We start from the raw sequence: 24,553 nt of genomic DNA on the forward strand, positions 1-24,553 counted from the left end.
AAATGTCTGTGTCTGTGTCTGCTCTCTGTATCAGCTTCAACTTTTTTCTCTTCGAGTTCCTTTAAGGACTCCAGTAAACCAATTAAGATGAAGCTTGAATGGGTGGGGCCACAACTCCATGGAAATAATCTAATCAAAAATCTTGCTCACAGTTGGGTGGATCACAGTTCCACAGAAGCAACCTAATCAAAAGATGCCATGCATAACGAGCCTGAGCCCACAGGACTATAGGATTGAAAGAGCATGACTATTCTGGGGGTACATAACAGTTTCAAACCAGCACTCATCCTGAATTTATATATCTTCAGTTCCAGATATCAGCAAAGATGAACCAGTTCTTTCAGTTCTAATTCAAAACTTGTGGAAGAGTGACTTTGACCAGCCCAGCTGTGGTCAGGAGTTCATACTTGGCCTAAGCAGTAAGTACATAGAAGTGCCTTCTCAACTATGAAGCTCCAAACAAATATAGTAAGCAATTAATATTCCTAAATTCTGAAAGTCCACAATTTTTAAATTCTATAATCCCATGATCTTTCTTCAGACAGACTGAGAATGTCCTGTGCTTGCACAATCATCCAATTTGCCACATCATTAAGAATTATACATAGGTCATTATCCCAGGAACAAACAAATGCACACACTGCAATAGGAAACATCTGGGCACCAAACCATGCATTCCATCATTGCTGCAGCCCAACTCTGCACGTATAGATTACAAGATATTTTTTACCGTGGGCTTCTATTTCTGAAAGTCAGAATTCTTTAGTAGCCACGATATTCACCACTGCCCATCCTTCCCCTCAGGTGTCCTGGCATCCTTTAGTTTATTTGTTGCAACATTTCAATAAAACAGAGATAATGTGTGAACAGCCTATGAATGTTAACTAATAATCCCTCCCAAAGATAGCAGACACCTGTTTTCACTGGCGCAGAAGTAAATACGGTATATTATCTAAAAACAATGGGGTTGTCACTTTATTTTCACAAGAAACTTTCAGCAGACCTTGTCTTATTTAGTTAGTGATTTCTGTTGACACATGCTTGAAAACAAAACAACAAAAATGGATGTTCAAGTGTGGCCCAGCACTCCTTCCCTCACCCCTGGAGGAGATGATTAACCCTTTCCCTCCCAGCCAAGATCAATTCCTCCAGTGGCATTAACAACTGATTTCCACTAAATTGATCTGATCAGCTCTGCACTGATCTGACCTGGTCACAAAGGCAAGCTGGAACCCCCCTGAATCGACTCTGCCACTGTCTGCTGTTTTCCAGTTGTCTAGACACAGTCATAAATAGCTGGATGACTGCCCACTGTAAATTTTTAATGAGAGATTTTGAAATTAGAAAAGGAGGGAAGCAATTGCAATTTATGACCTGGAATTACTCAAAGTGCAGGAACCCACCTGAAAAGCCAGGGCTGGCTGCCCATCTGCTCCTTGCATTGGCTGCTCTTGGTAATATGGATCCAGAGTCTCAGGCCCATTTTTACTCCCCTCCCCTCTTCTCATAACAATCCCATGATATCTCCTCCCAATTCTCAGCTTATAGAAAGAGAATTTTTTAATTATCCAGAAAATATTGCATTAAACCAAATGAAAATGAGATTTGGTTTTCCTTTTGTCCTGGTTAGGTTGTTCTCAAGGAGAGTGCACCAAAGACTCTTTTGGAAATGTGAGGTAGGTGTAGCCCTTGTCCCAAAAGACTAGCCATGGATTGTAAAAAACTTAGGGGATGCACAGGTATCTGGAAGCCTATCCATTTACCTGTAGATGCCAAGTTAATATCCCTTTAAGATTACCTGGGCCCCGGTTCCTTTCTCTGTCACAGACTCCACCTTGAATGGTGGAGAAACATCTCCATGAAAACACCTAATTAAAAGTCACCCAGCAATACTGAACCAGTGTTAAAGAACGTGGCTTTTCTGGGGTACCTACAGTTTCAAACCAGCACACGAGATGTGATAGGTTCAGCTGTCAACTTGGCCAGGTGATGGTGCCCAGTTGTTCTGTTGCTGTGGACTCAAATCATCATTATGTGTACTTCATCTATGGCCAATGACATCCATGTTTGTCTAAGGGGAATGCCTTCTGCAATGATTAACGTTTTAATTTAATCAGAAGATGTTTTAAAGGACCTGGTCAGCCTCTCCTGGGGAATTCTTCAAAGATCTTCATTGCAGTTGCTGACTCACAGTCTCCCCTGAGGAGTTTGGACTCATGTTGCATGAGACTTTTATAGAGACTCATATTTATAGATATCTCCTGTTAATTCTGTTTCCCTAGGGAACCCTGACTGCTGTACCAGGTGTACCACTGAGCTTCTTCTAGAGGCAATAAAAATTATATGACTCAACATACTTACCTTTCTGTCTTGGTTCCAAAAACGTTAGAACCAAATGTTATTGCCAACAGCAATAACCATTTTTTTCTGATCCATGGTAGTTTAAATTTTTTATTTGATTATCTTAACTAATTTAAGCCACTTCAAAAGTTTTTCAACATAGATGAGACATAAATGATAAAAACAGAAAAAGTTAGCAAGCTAGCACAATGATTGCCCTCAGCAACAAGATAAATGACAGTGCTTAGTAGAAAATGAAGATGCTTATGTAAGTTCCAAAATTGACTCAATATAGATAACAATATTCTCCTCTCAATACAAGGATGATACCAGATGTTTCAGCATCAATAGGATATTCTCTTATTCTTCCAGCTAACATGTTCTGAGAATGTAACCAGGTGCCAAAGACTCTACTAGATGGACATGGTGGATTTATAAATCAAGCAAGTTAAAGGCCCTGCACTCAAGGAGATGGACTATTTATGACTTGAGAGGCAGGCAAATAAATAGCCTTATAATCATAAGGCAATGTGGAAAATGCTATGCTGGAAGTAAACACAAGATGCAACTTCTATAAGTGATAATTTTTCAGTAGCTTAATAGATATGCAATCCTAATCTCCAACTCTCAATGACTCAATCAATCCTTCATTTTGTCATGTAGTCAATCCTCTTAAAATATTTGCCATTTAACTTCCTTGATCAGGAAGTATAGTTTCAACCTTACAATCCATAAGAGGAAATACAAGTGGCAAAAAAAAAAAAAGACTAAAAGGTTCAACTTCACTAACATGAAAGAACGTCAAATAGAAACAAGGACCATTTTTGTTACTGATTTTACAAAAAATAAAGAAGCACATTGAACATTGGTGAAATGTTTAATGAGGAGAAAAAAGCCATCATATGCTGTTAATAGGAGACAAATTGTAAATATGTCTCCGAAGCCTTAATCATGTGAATAACTTCAGATTCGACATTTTTACATCTATAAATGTACTTTAAAAAATAATCACTTATATATGATATATATGTATGCATAAATATACGCACATATATGAACAGTTTGAATAGCAGTGAAAATTATCTAACAAACTATGCCACATGAAATGCTATAGCCATTGAAAAGGTACTGTAGAAGTGTGTTCATTATCATAGAAAACTTTCATGAAATTACTGAGGAAATAAAACAAATTATTTGTACAAATTGTGTTGTGTGTGTGTGCATATAGGTGGGTAAGTAGGTACATTAATAGATAGAATTTAATTAAGAAATAAGCCTGCAGGTTAGTGTGATGCCCCAATAAATCCCAGAGAGATTTGGGCAGTGAATAAAGAAGTATTTGCAAAGTTCCCTAGGGTGAAAGGGGAAAAACAGCATAATATTCAACTTCCCCATTTGGAGAATTCCTGATATTCTTGCAAGCAGTGGGGACAACAAAATCAATAGGCCAAGCCCTCAATCTTGGGGTTCACCCCTGTGGAATTTATTTCTTCAAAGGATAGGCTAAGCCTACTTAAAATTAGGCCTAAGAGTTACACTTAGAGAACCTGTTTTATTGCTCAGATGTGGTCTCTCTAAGCTAACTCAGCAGGTGAACTCACTGCCCCCGCCCCCATGTAGGACATGACTCCCAGTGGTATAACTCTCCCTGGCAAAGTGGGACAGAAATCCCAGGATGAGCCAGGAGCTGGCATCAAAAGATTGAGAAAAGCTTCTCCACCAAAAAGGGGAGAGAGAAATGAGAAAAAATAAAACACCATTGGCTGAGGAGATATCAAGAAGAGTTGAGAGGTTATCCTGGGAGTTATTCTTATATATTGTATAGATACCTCCTTTTTAGTGTACTGGAGTGTCTAAAGGGAAGTACCCGAAACTGTAGAGCTGTGTTTCAGTGGTCTTGTTTCTTAAAAATGATTGTATAATGATATAGCTTTTGCAATGTGACTGTGTGATTGTGAAAACCCTATGTCTGATGCTCCTTCTATCTAGGTTTGGACAAATGAGTAAAAAATATGGATAAAAAATAAACAAATAATAGGGGTTAAAAGGTTAAAAAAAAAGCTGAGTAGATTGAAATATTAGCAGTCAATGAGAGGGAGGGATAAGGTATATGGTATGTGTGATTTTTTTTTCTTTCTTTTTCTAGAGTGATGCAAATGTTAAAAAAAAATCATGGTGATGAATACACAACTATGTGATGATATTGCAAGCCATTGATTGTACACCATGTACGGAATGTTTGTATTTTAAGAATGTTTGTATGTTTGTATGTTAAGTTTCATCAATAAAAAATATTATTAAAAAATAGAAAGAAAAAGAAATATGCCTACAAAAGGCAGGAGGAATATACACGAAACACTGTCTCTAAGATAAGGTGTTTCATAAAACGTAGTTCAGGCCCATAAGCATTACAGTCAGTTAAAGATTTTGTTAAAATGCGGATTATATGCTCCAAATCCAGACTCACTGAAATCAGAACACTGTAGATTGGAACGAGAACCATATTTTTAAAAATTCCTCAAGTGTTTATTATGCTGTAGAAAACTGTACTCTTTAATTAAAAAGTGATACTATTAATGCCAATTTTCAGGTAAAAATTGCTTCCCAATGCAGGCACTAACCCAGAGGAGATCCTTATGGCCGAAGGGGAACGATTAGAATAATATCATGGTGACGTTGGATTTTAACCCACAGAATGAAATATGAATATCTGCAAGTTCATGTTGATAGAGTTAAAGAATTGAGTAAATTCTTCCTTACAAAAAAAAAAGAACCCAAATAATAAATGTAGATGAAAATAGAATATCACCATTAGGCAAATACCAGAGTAATTGCTAGAGATAAGAGGCAACATTGAATACTAAAACTTGTGGATAAAATTTTGAGGTCAAAAGGGCTATGTGCATACTCACACCTTATCTCCTCCAAGATAATTACAAAGGGAAAGTCCATGACTTTATGAAGATGCCTGGCAGACATCGCTCTAACCAAGTAATCAAGATTAACATCACCAGGAACAAGACAAGTCGACATCATCAACTCCTTGATGTGATGCACAGAACATCATTTCAATACTTTTCTTGCCAAAAATGTATAGCCTTGTTGTAACATGAGGACATATCAGACAGACTCAAATTAGAAGATATTCTAAAATAAATTATCGGTTCTCTGAAATAGTGTCAAGGTCATGAAAGGCAAGGAAGGAGACTATGGACACCAGAGAAGAAAAGATCCATTAGGAGAAAACTGATGACATGCAAATGAGTTGCAGTTTTGTTACAGTATTGTCCCAAAGGTTAAATTCCTGGTTTTGATCATTGTACTATGGTTACATAAGATGCTAATGTTAGTGGAACCTGGGTGATGGCACATAGGAAACTCTGTTCTATTTTTTTTTCAACTTTGCTGAAACCTAAAATTCAGTTAAAATAAAAAATTGTTCTTCTTCAAGCACTCCCTTAATTCCACATTCTTTGATTCTCGGTAACATATTTATAAATCACAGACAGAGACATTCATAAGGCCATCAAAAACTGACTCTCCTTTTCATGCCAGATTCCTAGAAGAATTCCCTCTAAACTGGTTGTTGACACTAAATTAAGAAATGTGGTCCTATAAATGTTTAGCCACTGAAACAAGAGTAATTATAGGTGTTGGACTAAAAGAAAGTAGGAAGACCTCATTTCATTTTTCCCCTCATCTACACCTGGCTCAGAAACTCAAACTCTGTTTGAATCAGATAACTGGACAGCCATATCTTCACTTGGGTGCTGCTTTCTGAGGCTATAGGAGCTTTTCTTGGTTTGGGCAGGTGCCTCTTTGGTTTGCCGCTATCTGCCTGAAACACAGTGAGACTTTGGCACAGAGGGCTCCAAAGACCATGCAGCTACTTGGCTCCTTCACAGCCCCAGAGCTGTGGCTGTACTTGCAGTGGTGGCATGTCTAGCACATCAGAGTTTCAGGTCTAGGGGCCAGCCGTGATGGGAAGGTGCCTTCATAACGTTATAAGCAGCTGATGCTCTGCAGAGGACTTTAGCAGCCAATAACACTGAAGGGGTCTGAAACAGGAGAAAGGAAACTTGTCAAAGCCACAAACTTGTTTGTGAGAAAATCTGGGACTTCTAGGAGTACTTTCAGAAGTTTTTGGAAAGTTTTGGAAAGTGTTAATAGTTTCAAATGGCACATATGAGAGATAGCCACTGAGATGTAATTTATTTCCGTGTGCCTTGCATATGACAAAGTCCCTATAAATATTGGTTATTACTTTTCTTGTTTGCATCCTCTGGCTGGGTGACAACACTGAACAGAAGTGTTCTAGATTAATAAGCACTTCTGTCCAGGTGTTGCTGGCATTGAAGGCAGAGGCTGGGCCAAACAATAATAAGGAGACCGAATCAGGTATTGGTGCTGGATCTGCATTAACTTGGACCCTTCATTGATCTTCTCTGCACCTCCTACCTCTTCAGTAAAACATGGTGATGAGCGTAAATCACCAAGACTCCTTTTAGCTCTACAGTGCTTTCATTTTTCTAATTCTTTAATATTAGAGGCTCTTGGCCCTGTGCTAAATAGCAATAGAACATGGAAAGAAAGTGGATTACTTAGGCCTATGGTCCACAAAATGTGGTCCCCAGACTGTGGTATCAACCTCGGCATCACCTCCAGGGAACTTGTAAGAAATGCATATTCTCGGGCCTCAGCCTAGACCTGCTGAACCAGGAAAGCCCTATGATTCTGAAGTTTGAGAACCACTGCTTCAGTCTCTCCCTTCAGTTTTCAGGAAAGTAAGCTGAGATCCTAAAATAGAGATTTAACTTTCCTCAACATCTATAAAACATTACTCTTGGGGCAAGACCTGAATCCAGGTCCACTTACCACCCCTAAAAGCAACAATACTATGAAACAGTGCTATGTTGAACACAGATACCACATCTGATAAGCTTCATGAGAATAATATTGGGATTCCTCTATTCAGATCAGTAAACTAAGGGTTTATGGAGGTTCAGCAATTCTCCGTTAGCCGGATCTGATAGTTGTGGAGCTGGATTTGAACTTTAGTCACAGAGTCTGGAGCTCTTATATCAAACCATTTTGTAATTAAGGCTCCAAATCACCCACATTGGGGTTTGCTTTTGTTTTTTGCTTTTTTGTTTTACTGTAGCTGTGATTTTTATAGTGGCTGAACACATTCCTAGAGAAACACTTAACCAGAGGACAAGAATGGCCCATCTTTGGGCATGAATGTTTCTTCACAATGGAAAGGAAACTATTTTTTTTCTATTTAAATAGACATTATATATTAGCAAGTAAAATTTGCGTAATATTTAAAATCAAAATGCAACACCTCCAGTAATTTCTAGTATGAGGGTGGCTGCTTCAAGTCTCCAATCTCCTCTGCAGAGGAAATGGCAGTCCTACACAGAAAAAGTTTGAAAACTATCTCCAGTAATACCAACATGTTATCTGTAGAATCAAGAAAAGGATGCTTGGTGAGGCCTAGAATATATTTAATAAGCTCCTGCTCTTTCAAATTAAAATTGCTGGCAGAGCATACCACAATGCTTGACATATAGAGTAGGGTCTGAATAAATATCTGTTGCCTTTTTTCATAGAAAGCTCTCACTTCTTAGTTTACCTATGATGATCTTACCCTCCAGTTACTAACCAGCCACACAAAGTGTGGTCTGGAGACTAGCAACATCAACTTCATGGGAACTTATTATAAATGCAGAATCTCAGGGCCCATCACCTTCCTACAAAATCAAAACCTGCTTTCTAACAAATCCCTGATGGTTCATACGTGCATTAAAATTTAGGAAGCATTGCTCATCTCATCCATCTACTCCCAGAGTTAATACTCTGGTCTAGCACAGTAGTTCTCAAAGTGTGGCGCCTGGCGAGGAACATCTATGATCACCTGGGACCTAGTTAGAGATGCAGAGTCATGGACCTTACCCAAGACCTACTGAAGCTCTAGTACCGGGGCCAGAGGGCCGTGTTTCAACAAGACCTCCAGGTGATTTTCACATATTGGTTTATAAAAAAATCACTTAAAGAAGAGATTTTTAAATTCTTAATGTTCAATGTTGCCCCATACCAATTGAAGAATAATTCCCTAAAGCAGTGGTTCTCAGCACTGGGTATGTATAAGAATCATGTTCAAAGCTGGGAAAACATACCAGTACCTGAGCCCCACACCTCTAAGAGTCCAATTCAATTATCAGGGGTGATGTCCAGGGAGGACAGTTTTTAAAATCTCCCCAATACTAATTTGTTGTTACCTGTGGGTACACCGCTTTCAAAATCTCAAGCTATCCAACCCTCTGACCACTTCTTCCTAATTTTCCAGCTTGCTCCTTCTAATATCCTCAACTCCAGAAATTCTTTGGCCTCACTGGGACCTTGACTCCATGGTTACCTCTCACTATTTTCTGTTAAGTAGCCCCATCCTCACTTTCCTCCCTGCCGTTAGGTTCCATAGACCATTATCATAAATACTCCATGTGGTCATCAATTCCATGGCCCCTCTCTCCTTCTTCAGCCCCTGTTTATTCCAGCCTCTCTCACATTCTACAACTAAATTAGAATAACCAAATTTCACTGGAAGGAAACACCAGCTGTGCTGACTGGGACTTAGTCTCACTTAGTTTTTATGATAGCAAATCTCAAGTGGGCACTCAGCACTGCCAGGAAACCCTGCCACACTCTGCAGTGGCTTCATACACCTGCCTCTGGGCTCCCCTATAGCCAGTTAACACTTTTTCGCCACCCTCAAACCTCAACTACTCTTCTCCACTCTGTATTTGCAGCTAATGACCTGGCTTCTCATTTCACTGAGAAAACAGAAGCGAACAAAAGAGAATGTTCTTTCCTACTCACTACCTACCTTCCAGATGGACTGTATCTTTACCATTACGCTCTAACCTTTCTTCCTAATATGCAGGATGGATCATTTGGGCTCCAGTCTAAGACCAACACTTCCACTCGTTCTCTGGATCCCTTCCTATCCTGCTATTTGCTCTTGTAGTTGTCTCTCTTCTCTGCTGCATCATCAATTTTTCCTCCCCTACTGGACAGTAACAATCAGCATACCATCATGCTCCAATATTTTCATTTAAAAATCCTCTTTGATTCCACATCCCTCTATATCCCACAACATCTCATCTCTATGAAACAAAACTTGGAAGGATTTTCTCCCATTCTCTCTCAAAATTAGGCACAATGAGCTTTGTCCCAACACCTTCCCTGCCTTCTACTCCACTGAAACTGTTTGTTAAGGTAACTGATGTCCCTTATGTTGGCAAATCCCATTGTCAATTTTTAGCCTTCATCTTTCTTGACTTTTGAACAACATTTGATAAAGCTGACCATTCTCTCCTTAAAACATTTTCTTCTCTTAGCTTCTGGGAAGCCATACCCCTCTTATTTTGTTTGTACTTGACTGCCTTCTTCTAACTTTTATTCTTGTCTTCCAAACTCTAAATTTTGAGAGGCCCCAGGCTTCAGGACTCTTCTTGTATCTTTTCTGGCTGTACTTACCCTGTATGTATTTCATCTCACATTGTTGTGTTAAATATCATGAAAATTTTGATGATTCTCACATCTGTTTCTATCGCCCTGGCCTCTTTTCTGAACTCCAGACCCCATCTCTAACCACCTTGCTTCCTCTCTTGTCTACCCCCGCCACCATATTCTGTTCTCCACAAGCAACCTGAGTGATCCTATTAGAACATAAGTCAGATCATGCCATGTCTCATCTCATGTGTGTGCAGATACTTCCCATCACCCCTGAAATAGCAAAGTCCCCATGATGGTCTGCAGAGCCCTCTGTAATTTTGGCCCTGCCCATCTTTCCTCCTTACTCACTCTTTTCCAGATACACTGGCCTCCTCAGACCTTTGCAGCTGTTAGTCTGTCTGAAGTACTCTTTCTGGAGTACTCTTCTTTCATGGATCCTTATTGCTTACACTCTCTTATAATTCAGGTCTCCAGTTTCATCTCAAATCTCACTTCCTCAAAAAAGTTTTCCTTGTCCACCAGAGGTGTACTTGTATGAGTTCAGGGGAGGCCATTGCATTTCTTCCCATCTCTGCATTCAGTGATGTTACATTGATAGCCTGAAATTTGCTATAATGTGAGTGTTTATACCATGGAAATTGGCAAACATTACAAATCAGGGTTCTTTGGTTTTCCAGAGAACACACCATCCTATCTAAAGTAGCACACTTTAGATTCCTTGTTTTTATTTTTCTTCTTATCATATATCCTATTTAACACTCTGTTAAAATACACATACATGTTTATTGTTTCTTTCTCCAATTGAAATATAAGTTCCGTGAAGGCAGGTACTTTATCTGTTTTGTTCCCTATTATATATCTAATTCTTGGAACATTGCACTGGCACAATAAGTACTCAATATTTTAGTTGACTGAACAAATGAATGAACAAATTTTGAATGGAATCCCTGTATTTGAAAAGCCCCATTTGCAAATTATTTTGTTATACTGTCAACACTTTTTATTTATTCATTTCTTTTTTCTCTCCATCTCCCCATTTTCCTCAGTTTGAGGAAACTGTTATACCCCCGCAACAGGTGTATACAAATAGAATTTGAACATTTATTCAAATATTTATTCTGTTTAAAATAGAATTTTCTTCTCTTCCAAAGATTCTAACTTCTTTGCATGTTACCGCTTAATGAGAATTCTCAAGGTCATCCCCCTTATCTCTCCAACCTAAAGCTATGCTCTATTCAAAGTGTAATAGCAGCACATCATTTAGGGTTCTGACCTCTCCCCATTGGGAACTGAGTTCCACATATTGAGTCCAGTTACAATCTTTGTAGCCTAATTCTTTCCATCTATATTTGGATATAACTTAACAACCACACAGTTTATGTCTCATGAAACAAAGAAAAATGACGTATAAAGAGATAGGAGCAAGGTAGGATAGAAAAGGTGGAAAATTGTCCATGAACTTGAAAATACGTGCCTGCTCAGGCGTTACAATGGTGGCTCAACAGCAAGAATTCTCGCCTGCCAAGCTGGAGACCCAGGTTCAATTCTCGGAGCCTGCCCATGCCAAAAAAGTAAATATATGTGTGTGTGTGTGTGTGTGTATGTGTGTGTGTGTGTGTGTGCCTGCTCAAATAATTTCCTTTGGGTTGAGTTCTATCATTAAGCCAGATGTGTTCCCTTGGTTTTTGGCATATGTTCCCTTTCTTAAGCTTTTGGTATCATCTATCCCTCTCTCTGGAAAAAGTCCTTCTGTATATAGAATCTGTGTTTTAAAGACTATTGACCTAAAACCGGCTGCTTCTGGGCTTTTTCTGTTAACGGACTTAAAGTGAGCAGGGAGGGATTGTGAGGACACCCAAGGGCTCTCCTTGATCTTTTCTTCTTATTGCAGGGTCGTGGAGACAACCGATAGGGAGGAGGACCAAGATAAACTAAGGTACTTAGCAAAGCATCTTTGGAGCCCCTTGGATCATGTCAACAGAGCCCATAAGTGCTGAGCTTTTCTGAACCGGGCAGCTATCTGCTAAAGGACCCCACAGCCATAGGTATTTGATTTTGGGAGGCGGAAATGCAGAAAAAAGACACAAAGAAATGAATTATTGTATCCTCTCTTCCCACTTTGTTCCAAACTGGTGACATGTAAGAAATCAATCTGTGGCATTTGGTGTCATTATGTAAATGTAAAGAAAAGAATTTTATTAATCTTATTAAAAATAATTCGACAGGAAATACGGGGGATTAGTTTCCTCAAAAGTGAGCCTTGAGGCAACTAATAAATTGCACTGTCAGTCCTTTCTCCAGCCCGTAATCCCTCATATGTCAGGATTGGTCTCACTAACTGAACAGGTGTTTCAATAATAGGCTCTGGAATTTGTTTAAAAATATATTCCTTAGATGTCCTTTTTAGGGGCTTAAAACTAAAGCCAACACTAAAAGAACATCCAACTGAAAAGCTGCTGAGCCAGGGGAGACTGTCTCTAGGCATAGGTGCACAGGTGACAGCGGGGACTTCATCACGGCAGCACTGTGGGACAGCCTCAGACTGAACACTAGGAAGTTTTCCTTGGGTTTAATATTGTAAAAATACCCTTAAACTAGATAGAATAGGGATTTTCGTTCACTGTGTGTGCCTGTGCACATGTGTCTACATGTGTGTGCATATATGGTTGTGTCTTTCTCTGTGTATCATGTGTCTGTAATTATGTGTAATAGATGCATGTGTGTGCCTTTGTGTCTTCTTGTGTATCTGTGTATCTGTGTGTCTCTGTATGCATCTGTGGGGTGTGTGTGTGTGTCTGGGTTCTGTGTGTGATGTTTGACTGTATTAGTGCATTTTCTAGGAACAATTTTTGCTTTTAAGAGACCAAATGAGGTTACCTTGGCAATTCTGGCACTATGATGTGAGAAAGAAAGAAAAGGGGCTTCTAGAGGGGAAAAGCTTCCAGGATATGGGGCTTTGGGAAAACGGAAAGGGGCTGTGCCCCAAATGGCATCTTCCCCTTTATAATTTTGCTCATAATTAGTCCTGACAGAGTATTTTAAGCTCTATAAATGGAATGATTGGCTTTCCTACCTAAGACAAGAAATACCAAATGAAATAAAAATATTCTAATCAATGACTGCATAACTTCAGGACATTTCACTCAAAAGTGTTTACTTTTCATTGATTGGCACTTTATGAAAGGAATTCTCCCTGAGCATCCTACCCTAAGCAGTTCCCCTCCTCCCTTTCCCCCATCCTGCCTCATTTTCTACTTTTCATTATTATCACCTGATCTTTGGCTGTTTGATTGAATGCCATGAATCTCTGCCCACCAGAAGGTGAGTGCCACTGGGCAGTCTGGGGTTGGAGGGTTCTGCTGGCAGCTCCTGGGACACTTAAAAGCCACCCCAACTCCTCTCCCCAGACCAATTCCCAGGTTCCTGAGCAAGGCCCAGATTCCTGGGGTCTGAAGAGCAGGCATAACTGTAGAAAAGTTGGTCCTGGCTGCTCCTGCATCCTCTGACCTTGCCTCTTACCAAAACTTGATGGCAGTTAGACAGGGAGTTCAAGGCATTTGGCAGGGTAGGAGCAAGAGGAAGACAGCGCATAAGGGAAATCCCAGGAACTGCTGGTCTTTTATGAACTAGAGAAAGTCAATTGGAATGACAGAGGCACAGAACTACCCATTCTATGGTGGACTCTGGGGTTCGACTCTAGAACTGGACATAATGTTTATGGGCTATATAATTTGGATAAGGCACTTAACTTACCTACTCCTCACATTTCTGATCTTCAGAATGACATAAAAATCTGTTAAAAGCTGAAACAAACAACAATAAGTAAAGTCCTCATTTGTTTGTTCTCAAATTAAAAGAAATAATGTATATCGGGTGATTAGCACAGGATGTGCCACCCATAAGCACTCGCCAAATGTGTAGTTATTGTTGTTGCCACTCTTGAAATATCTATTCTTAATCCTGCAACTCTCATCATAGCCAGTAGGCTGCTTAGACCTTGAGAAATAAATTGTCGGCTTTTTAATTGGATTTATGAACTATACTGAGTCTCTATTGTGTATGAAGAACAGAGCTAAATGTTGTGGAAAATTTGAACATGAAGAAAACATTGCCTGACATCTATTTATGATCTTTCAGCTTATGTGAGACATGCAAAAAGACAAATCAAACCAACACAAGGCAGCATTTGGTAAATATTATAGAAGAGAGATAAACAAAGGGCTGTGGGTCCTATGGAAGACAGATCACTTTCAGCTGGGGGTTCATTTATTCCTCAAAGCCAAGTCAGGTGGGAAGAGGGGAGCAACAGAAGAAAAGAAGTGCATAGAAAAGACTTTTCAAAGAGCTCACTGATCTGTCACATGGGAACATAGAGGAAAAGGTGAGAACAACACCCCTATTTTGAGACTGGCAATCTAGACAGTGAATAAGAAAACATAAGGCAGGAAAGTCTTTTCTGTGAAAAAAAAAAAAAGAGATGCTTGCTCATCCCTGTGGGCAACGGACCAAATGCTTCTGAGCACACTCTCAAGTGGATTTTTACCTTGGCTGAGTTCTCCCACGTAAGACCTTACAAGGTCTCTTACCCACCTCAGAATCAATGTTCACTGGCCATTTGGGCACTTTTTTAAAAATCTGGATAATATAGCCTATGGGAATAGCCATTGATGAGTATATTTCCTCACTGTGGAAACTAACCATGTTCTATGAATGAAAACGGAAACTCTCCCACATGTCTTCCTAGCCCAACTGGAAGCCATCAATCACCTCACCAAACCTGAGGTAACGAGTGGGATATTTTAGAGCCAATCGAATAATGCTTGCCATAGATTGCCCCTGCTATTTGGTATCAGGTCTTTCTGTGGTTATGATGTATTGGGGGGAAATTCCCAGTTGGTGGCCTTGTACTTCCACTTCCCACTGTGTTGTATGCTATTGTTGGTATTTTGGCCCATGATGGAAAACATATTGTTGAAATGGCAGATGGCTCCTGAGTAAGATGCTAAAACAATTTTTCCTCCAAAGGCTGTGCTCCATTGTTCACGTAGATTAATTAGTTTTTATCGGTACAAAAGGAGGCATTGCGGAAGAGAGAAAAGAAGCCACATTGATCTTCTGCACAGTTGCTAAAAAGACAAGCATTTGGGCCTTGGCCAAGGCAAAGGACTGGGGCCTTGACAGTACTAGCATCAAAGGATGTCAGCCTTTAGAGGTGAGGCCTAAGCCCCACATTTTACGGATGCATAAATGGGATGGTTTCGTAAAATAATGAGCCCAGTTTTGCTCAAGACTTGAAACCAGGCTTCTTGTTCTTTTTGTGAATGTTTGTAGCCAAAGAAAATGAGAAACTGTCAGAGAAGAGAACAGAAAGCTATGGAGAATAGAAAAGAGGATGTGAACCAATTACATTGGAAGATGTGTGCTTAAATGTCATCATTGCTGAGTGCTGAGCCTGTGTGTGGCTCAGAGAAGATGGTGGTCTTGGACCACTGGTTGCCTGAGGATACCATCCACATGTGCTGGATCAGGGACTCCAACCAAGAACCATCAATATGTCAGAGTAAGTTTGTCTTTCTATGGGGCAGGGAATGTTGGTTAGGAAAACTGGCAGAACAATCTAACTGGTCAGTTTTTCTATCACTTTTCAAATCAATCTGTGTTTTTCCTAAGTTCACTTTTCTGTCTATACAGGGTGGCTGAAGTCCCCCACCACCCCCTCACCCCCCAACCCCATTTATTCCCTGCATTTACACTGTGGAGATGGCAAATTGGATCTTCTTGTGTATCTATTAAGAAACATCCATCCCTGAGTGGAATGAATCTGACAGAATTCAAAGTCAGCATTCTCTGCCCTTCTCTCTTAGGAGATTGGTGCAGGAGCACACACTTTTCTGTGCAAGCAGGGTTTACCTCTTATCCTTATTTTCCCAGCTCCCTCATATTCCTTCTCTGCCCTTCCTAACCTGTTTGAATAGGTCTCCAGCATAAGCTTCTAGGACCTCACCTTCCCCTCTGATGAAAGGGTTGTTATGAAATCATGGAAGATATGGAACAAAGGAGGCCAAGAAGTCCAAATGTAAGCTTGACCTGCATTGCAATTTTTCCCAGAACTTCCCCCACTAACCTTCAAATGATCATAGGTACATAAAAGCTGATTGCAAAGGTATTGTTGACCCTCTTTCTTGCACACACAAGCAGCTTAATAGAACACAGCTGCTAAGTGTAAGTAACTGTAAAGACCAAAGAGATCTAACAATTCAAGTATCTGGGGGGGTTGGCTATAAACATAGTCTATTGTTTTATTGGTATTGAAGAAGACAGCAGTTGCTTTTTTTCAGATTAATGTCTTCTAATCCCCAGTCTATTTCAGCGTAATGCACTGGAGATTTTCAGGGATAAATAATTTCTAAAGACATTAACCTCCCTTAACATCTCTTCCTGTGATAAAAATGTAACAGCCTTTATCTTGTCAATGATAGCCTTTTGTTTAAGGTAGAGCTGAGTAATTTGTTGAACGTGGATTTTAGTTCTGTTTAACGGAAAAACCAGACTAGAGGCTTTCTTCAATATCAGGAAAACAATGAAACTTTTTTTTTTCTCAGTGAAAGCAAATCTCCTATTTATATCCATGACTATTCTGGTGAGTCTACTTGATTGCATTCAGTGTCAATAAAAGAAACAAAGGGCAAGTTTTCAGAATTGATGTACCTTCCTGATTAAGGATTAAATCAACCCATTTCTCTATTCAGGGTGTAAGAGTTTTACATCCCTACCTTTTCTTTTCCATGTTTCTTTTAAATTAGAATTCACTGTTATTTTCAAACTTTCTCATACCACCTACCAAGATTATATATACCCTTCAGATATAAACTCTCCTTAAGGGTATTAAGAAAGGACAAAAATTAGTTACCACTTCCTCCATCAGGAAGTGAGTTACATTTGCCTGTCCTTGAATCTGGCCTTCGACCAATAGAAGTGGGTACTTTCTGCCTCCTGGAAATAGCCTTAGCCAGACCCATGAGCTTATCAATTACCCTTTCTTTCCTCCATGATACCATAGGTAACAGTTTCACTAACTATTTTGCCAATGATAACTTGGATCCCCTTTCTCCAACTTGTGTTTATAATTTCCTCACTGTCCTTCAAACTTTTACCAACAAGTTTATTTGAGGTCCTTCCAGCTTCTACCTGCTACCCAGTCCCAAAGCCTAAAATGAAAGCTAAATGTTTTAATTTTTGTCCAGGCAGCATCATACTTCCAGCACAAATTTTGTTTTGATTATTTATTGCTATAGAACAAACCATTTGTCTTGGTTTGGAATTGTTATGCACCCCAGAAAAGCCATGTTCTTTTAATCCAATCCTGTACGGCAGGCCTATCGTAAGGTGGGAACTTTTGATTAGATTATTTTCACAGAGTTGTGACTCTGCCCATTCTAGGTGGGTCTTAATTTGCTTACTGAAGTCCTTTAAGAGGGAGACATTTTGGAGATAGCACAGATGCTTGGAGCGCCAACACAGAGAGCAGACGCTTAAAGACAGGGAGGTGCTAAGGAAGGGCCCACAGGAGCCAAGAGAGCCATTTTGAATCCAACACAGAAGAGAAGGACCATAAGACATCACCATGTGCCTTCTCATATGACAGAGAAACCCCAGATGCAATCAGCCTTTCTTGAGTGAAGTTATACTCTTGTTGGTGCCTTAATTTGGACATTTTCATGGCCTTAGAACTATGTGTTTATAACTCAGTAAGTCCCCTTTGTAAAAGCCAATCTGCTTCTGGTAGATTGTATTCCATCAGCTTTAGCAAACCAAAACAACACTTCAAAATTTGGGAGTTCAAAAAAGAAACCTTTTGACTACCTCTCACAAATATGTGGATTTATAGGAAACCTGATGGCTGGATGTGCTGCTTGCACTGCATGTGATCTTCCATTATGGTCCCTCCCATAGCTGGCAGATGATGTGTGTTGTCAGAGGGCCACTCAGCTGGGACAGTCGTAGAAGTTTTAGGCCAAGTACATATTAGAGAGAACACTCCCCGTAGGTCTACTCTTACTTCTGTTATCAATTGCAAATTTAAGGGCTACCAGAATCACTCTCAGATTCAATAATTTACTAGAAGGAATTACAGAACTTACTGAAAGCAACTACACTCATAGTTACGGTTTATTACAGGGAAAAGATACAGGTTAAAAATCAGACAAGGGAAGAGACATATAGGGAAGAATCCAAAAGGGGTCCAAATGCTTCTAGTTGTCCTTTTCAATGAAGTTATGGATGGCATGATGTCCTCCCAATCATTAAGTGTGACAATATGCACAGAGTACTGTCAACCAGGGAAGTTCACTCAAGCCTTTGGCGTCCAGAATTTTTATTGGGGTTCAATCACATACTGCCTGATTGGCTGACTTTTGGTCTCCAGCCCTTTCTTGTGGTCAGCCTAAAATTAGTCTCAGGTTACTTCTAGAGGCAGAATCAATACTCTGTGACCCAAAGCCCCCCCTCCTAAATCACATAATTAGATTGATGGGTAGCAAAAGCCCCCAGGAAATCAAAGACACTCATCAAGCATGACATTCTGAGAAGATAGAAATGACCTCCCAGTAGTTGAAGGCAAAGGCTAGAACCCTCTTTGGATAAGGTTAATTCCTCACCAAGCACATGGTCAGCTATATGTGCCCTCACTGCATGGCTTGGCGCCTACACATACCTTCTCCGTATGGTTTGGCTGTCTCAAATCCTGGCAGCTGGGTTCCTAGGGAGAGTATCCCAAGAGTTAGTGTTCTGAGAGGGAGAAAGTGGAAGATCCCAACCCTCCTACAGGCTGGACCCAGAATTGGCATGGCATCTCTTCTGTCACATTCTATTGGTTAAAACTTGAGCAATTACATGTCCAGGGGCAGGAAAATAAACTTTATGAATAAAGAGTTTGTGACATTCTTTAAATCACCTCAACCTGCAAATGTTATTTTTCTTATTAGTGTTCTTTCTCTAGGTTTGCTTTGCTCTCCATGCATATTCTGTTTCTACATTAGCAATCCAGATACTTTTCCCCCATGTTCTTTTATCATTTATAAGTCCTATATCATCTGGAAGCAGCAACAGTCACCGATTTTCTCAATATAAGAATATAATAGAAAGTATGTAGAGTATAAATGAAACAAAACTGGCCAGGACAATTGTTGCAGTTAGTTGATGAATACATAGGAGTTGTATATGCAAGTAAAGGTTTCCTCTTAGTTAATATCTAGCATATACCCAAACCATGTCATGAAACATATATATATATATATATATATATACACATTATATATATACATATTTAAAACTCCTCTACTCTTCCATTTATTGTCTTAGAACAAAATATTAATTGGTTTTTGAAGTGATTAAATAATTTCAGTCCAAAGTGAGACACAGATATGAACATAGTCTTATAAGCACTATCAGAAAATCCTTAGCAAATCATAATTTTTGAAAACATACTAGCAATAAAGTTTTATTTACTTTATTTACTATGCTAGCAAAACTGTTGTTGGTATTATTTACCCACAATACTAATAACTGTTAATATTTTTATAGCACTTTTGAATTTTAAAAGTGATTTTATACAACTTCGGTATATATGAAGACCTTTGGTCTTCACAAGTAATACACACCTAAGACATTCCGTTATGGTTCCAATAAAATCAAGCTAAACTATTATTGCTTCTGTTCAAATAATGTCACACCTATGATATTTTTGCTTCTGTCTTACAGGTGAGAAAACTGAATCTCAGGGATGTTACATGACTTGCCCTGAGTTATTAAGCTATTAATATTCTTGCATATTTAGATGTAAGTGGTTTCAAGGCATCTTATTACATTTAAAGCACATTTTTAAAGCATCATTTTGTGTCTTTTACCAAGGTCCTCTACATATTAAAAAAGACAAAAGTAGTTCCAAACCTACAGGAGGTTACTGTCACTTGAAGGCAAATGCCACTTGGACTACATAAGTGTAAACGTGCACTACTGCCAAAAATCTATAGAAAAATGAACACTTCCTATGACTCAGTTTTCTTCCTTTTGAATAAGTTTTTAATCTTCTCAGTCCTCTAAAATTAACATCTGTTCATGACATAATGCCGTGGGTCAGCCTGGGTTCTGTCAAAATGAAGCCAGTATTACCAAATTCCAAATTACAGCATGTTTTACTAACCGGTGTTATAGACTAGACATTTCACTGAGGTAGAAAGGAATTCCCACTGCTCATGAGGAATAGCAGAGCCCGAGAGCAGGCTACCGGTTCTGGTTGGCTCTACCTTGCCATTGCCTCCAGGCACCCCAAAGACAAAGGCGCAGGATAAACTTGGAGGGAGATGAAGTTATGAAACCAGTCTTCTTGATGTTAATTTTCCCTTATTTGTCGGGACAAGCCAGTCGGTGCCATGACCTTTTACTGTATTGTAGCAAAGAATTCAAATTTAAAGTAATGCTTCTTGAAAACAGAAAACTAATATCCTGACATCAAGAGAGAGTGAGAATGTGCCTGGTTCAACTGCCAAGTAGATGAAGAGAGGAAATCACATTTCTGCCTTGTAGCCTTTTCTTTTTCTTTTTTTTAAAGCTGTTGGTTCATAAACGTCTCTAATTTTAACAAATGCTCTATACAGTTTAACTTGTCCTTCTTCTCTGGCTTTACTTAACAAAACAATGACAAAGTCACATGAAAATATGCTATTTTATTTCTTAAGTAACTCCCTCACCTTAATCACCATTCTGGGAAAAATAAGTAAGTGAAGTAGAAAGAAAATGGGAAAAGATACAAGACTGACAACAGGAAGCCAAAATGCAGGGCCTAGGCTAAGACCTTTTAAAACATGTTCATTCATGCATTTAAATGATGACAGTTGTACTTTTACTGAACACGTGTTTGTGTGGGTATGTGTAAGGGCTCCAGAATTACGGCCTAACATCTATACCCACTCTAATCTAGCATGGACCCAAATACTAGATTTGCTCATTCATTCAACAGTTATTGCATGACTTACTAGGAACTATTCTAAGCACAGGGCATGCTGCAGAGAACAACAGTGAAAAATTCCCTGCCTTTCTGCTATACATATCATAGTGTGGGAAACTGGACAATTAATAAGTAAACAGATATATATATCATAGAATTTCAGGTAGAAAAATAAACACTAAGAAGAAACATCAAGCTGAGCAAGGGTTTAGAAAGTGAGCAGGGTGGAATGATGCCTTAGATGTGATCAGGAAATTCTATCTGAGCAGGTGACACTTGAGCAAGAGAAGGAATCCTGGAGGTCTGTTTGCTGGACAAACCTGAAGAATTTCATGAATAGGTCAATGCTGCCGACACCCATAGCCAGCACCCCACCACCACCCCAGATGGATTTCTTAATCATCAGGATCTTGCTGAGTAGCTGCCTTGGGCGAAGGCACTCACAGGAGAGAATCTCACTGTGCAGAAACTCAGTGCACAGCAGCAGCTGGGCTGTGACTGTTGAGTCTCGTATAGGGCACTCACATGTCACAGAGTGTCCTCTAGCTCAACTAGAGGGGCTCATTTATGCCAGAAAGATGATGTGGAAGAAGTACTATAATATCCAGCCCTTAAAAATTTCTTTTCACATCCACAAGTAGTAAAAGAATGTAAAATTTGTGCAGAGGAAAGGCATCTTATTTCACATCATTTTGGTAACTTAACTCGGAAGCATCCAAGAATATTGTCAGAGTGCCATGGTGTAAAAGCATTTTGGCCTGTCCGGTAGCCCTGTCTGTCCTCCTTCTGTTAACAGCAATCCTCTTTCCTACAGGAAACCCTTTCAATATGGATCAGGGTTGCTGAACCCACTCCCTCGTCACGGCAGCAATTATTTGTCCCATTCAAAGTATACATCCGTCAAGTAAGTAATTGGGCTGGTGATACAAGCCAGAATCGTTAGACGTCTCAGCAGAATGTTTCTGTAGAAACCATTAGAAAAGCCTGTAGTTTGTTTGTTTGTTTTCCTGAGGATGCTAAGTGGAAAACAGATGAGTAGTTGAATGTGGCACTGCCAATAGCCACTCTTGATTGCTATTGGAGAGAAAGCATTAAAAAAGGAAGAAAGAGTCAGATCCCTGATAACATTTGTGAACCCCTAGACCCAGCAGTACCTGAAGGCATAGCCACCCTTAGATGAACATGCACCAATAAATTCCTAGTTTGACTTCGTCAAGTTGGAGTAGGGTATCTGTCATGAACCATTGAAAAAAGACCCACATGATGAGAACCAGAGTTCCTAAGGGAAAATGTGAGTAATGACAAGAAATATACCAAGGGCATTAGTTGCTCAAAAAGTCAACAAAAAGTGTCGTGCTGGAGAAGGGAGTACATGCTGAGAGGAAGAACAAAGAAAGCCACAGTGTTCCACAGTCACATGTCACCCAGCCCAGAAATGCCATGAATGGAAGAGAAGAAATGGTGAGTGGCATTCCAAATGCTCTGCTGGTGGCCCTACCCCAAAGAGTTGCTCTTGTTTCACTGTCCCAGTTAGATTGTGTCTTTCAGGTCACTGCGACCAAGACAACTAGGGATTACATGATACTAGCATTTTCAGAGAGGGCCAGCAGCAGGTCTTGGGGTATGACTTTCTTTCAATACACATTTAACCAGGGCATTTTTTTTTGTGAGGCCTGCGCTATTGTTCACTCCCTTTAAAGTTTGCCAAAATGCCTACCAGTATAGAAAACTATCCCCCCAACCCTCCCCACCCCACCCCCTGCTGTGGCCCCCCAGCGGAGTTATGAATGTGAAATCTGGGTATAGGGAGGTTGCTTTTGAGGAAGTGAGACAACACAAAGACAACATGAAACACTTTGCAGAATGCATAGGGAGGCAATGGGGTAATTTTGATTGATTCGGGCTGACTTGTGTCTATGTATTTCATGGAGTATTTTTAGCATTGGCTCGACGCACAAGTTGTTTAATTCCCTTCCTCTACCTGCAATATTTTCCATCCATCCAGCAACACCGATTCCCGAAACAGCAGCACCGGGTGATTTGTAAATTCCCCCATCCCCACCTCAGGCGTTCACTTTCTTTGAGGAGGAGATTGTACTTGTGATGGCTTGAAAGGATGTGTGTACCCTAGAAAAGCCATGTTTTAATCCTAATCCCATTTTGTAAGGCAGGAGTTTCTTCTAATCCTTATTCAGTATTGTATGTTTGAAACTGTAATTAGATCATCTCACTGGAGATGTAACTCAGTCAAGAGTGGTTGTTAAATTGGATCAGGTGGAGACATGTCTCCACCCATTTTGGTGGGTCTTGATTAGTTTATTGGAATCTATAAAAGAGGAAACATTTTGGAGAATGAAGGAGATTAAGAGAGAGCAGAGAATGGCATAGCCACAAAGAGCAGAGAGTCCACCAGCCAGTGACCTTTGGAGATGAAGAAGGAAAAAAAATGTTCTCTCCTGATGATGCCATGTTCGCCATGTACCCTTCCAGCCAAGACAGAAACCCTAACTGTGTTTACCATGTCCCTTTCCACTTGAGAGAGAAACTCTGAACTTCATCAGCCTTTTGAACGAAAGTATCTGTTCTAGTTTGCTAGCTGCCGGAATGCAACACACCAGAGATGGATTGACTTTTAATAAAAGGGGATGTATTTTGTTAGTTCTTCAGAGGAAAGGCAGCTAACTTTCCACTGAGGTTCTTTCTTACGTGGAAGGCACAGGATGGTCTCTGCTGGTCTTCTCTCCAGGCCCCTGGGTTCCAACAACTTTCCCCGGGGTGACTTCTTTCTGCATCTGCAAAGGTCTGGGCTGAGCTGTGAGTGCTGAGATGAGGTATGCTGAGCTGCTTAGGCTGTGCTACATTGTGCTCTCTCATTTAAGCACCAGCCAATTAAGTCAAATGTCACTCATTGCAGCAGACACACCTCCTAGCCGACTACAGATGTAATTAGCAACAGATGAGGTTCACGTACCATTGGCTTATGTCCGCAGCAACAAAACTAGGTATGCTCACCTGGCCAAGTTGACAACTGAATCTAACTAACACAGTATCTCTCCCTGGATGCCTTAGGTTAGACATTTCTATAGATTTGCTTTAATTGGGACATTTCTTGGCCTTAGAACCATAACTAGCAACTTATTAAATCCCCCTTTTTAAAGGCCATTCTGTTTCTGTTATATTGCATTCCAGCAGCTAGCAAACTAGAACAGTACTCTTCCTAAAACCACTTATATTGAAGACTTGGTCATCATAGAACACTAAACATTACAATGCACAAGCCTTACATGATGGCCTCCAAATCTGTTCAGGACTCAGAGCTACCACCTGCACTGATGCAGAAGTTCACCAGGAAGAGTTACAAAGCAAAGGGCAAAGAAGAAGGTGGGGAAGGGAATAGGGATGATGTAACAATCCAGTTGGGGTGAGACTGTGGGGATTCTAAAGGAAACGTCTGCAATGGAGAGTCTGAATCTGTGAAGTAAGTTAGACCACTGAAACAGGCTTCCTATAAAAGGGGTACCTGTAACCCATCCCCATCTGTCCTCCACTTGTCTCATTGGTCCCTCCCCTCCCTCCACGTGCTGTTTTTTTTTTTTTACAATGTATTATACACTCCACAGAAATTAGTTTGCTGGCTCCTGTTGCAAGCTCCTGGGGTGTCCTTGGGTATGTGGCTAGCCACCTCAGACA

At 40.0% G+C, this 24,553-nt stretch overlaps 2 long non-coding RNA genes across 4 annotated transcripts in view; one reads left to right on the plus strand and one right to left on the minus strand.

The window, feature by feature from the left end:
* LOC143676572 (uncharacterized) overlaps positions 1 to 24,244 on the minus strand; it is a 43,739-nt gene extending 19,495 nt beyond the window's left edge. The window contains exons 1-4 of one of the 3 annotated variants that reach the window (XR_013172189.1): positions 24,148 to 24,244; positions 18,572 to 18,616; positions 13,612 to 13,661; positions 6,047 to 6,398 (exon numbers count right to left, since the gene is read on the minus strand). This is a non-coding gene — a long non-coding RNA (uncharacterized LOC143676572). Of the gene's footprint in view, positions 1 to 6,046; positions 6,399 to 13,611; positions 13,662 to 18,017; positions 18,302 to 18,571; positions 18,617 to 24,147 lie in introns of those variants that run through there. The other 2 variants (XR_013172190.1, XR_013172191.1) reach the window with 2 other exon arrangements.
* LOC143676573 (uncharacterized) lies at positions 271 to 12,067 on the plus strand. Its single transcript, XR_013172192.1, has 3 exons — positions 271 to 419; positions 1,631 to 1,676; positions 11,750 to 12,067. It is a non-coding gene; the product is annotated as an uncharacterized LOC143676573 (long non-coding RNA).
* Positions 24,245 to 24,553: the final 309 nt, after the last annotated feature.

Source organism: Tamandua tetradactyla, chromosome 3, assembly GCF_023851605.1.
Source record: "Tamandua tetradactyla isolate mTamTet1 chromosome 3, mTamTet1.pri, whole genome shotgun sequence".
Lineage (NCBI taxonomy): Eukaryota > Metazoa > Chordata > Mammalia > Pilosa > Myrmecophagidae > Tamandua > Tamandua tetradactyla.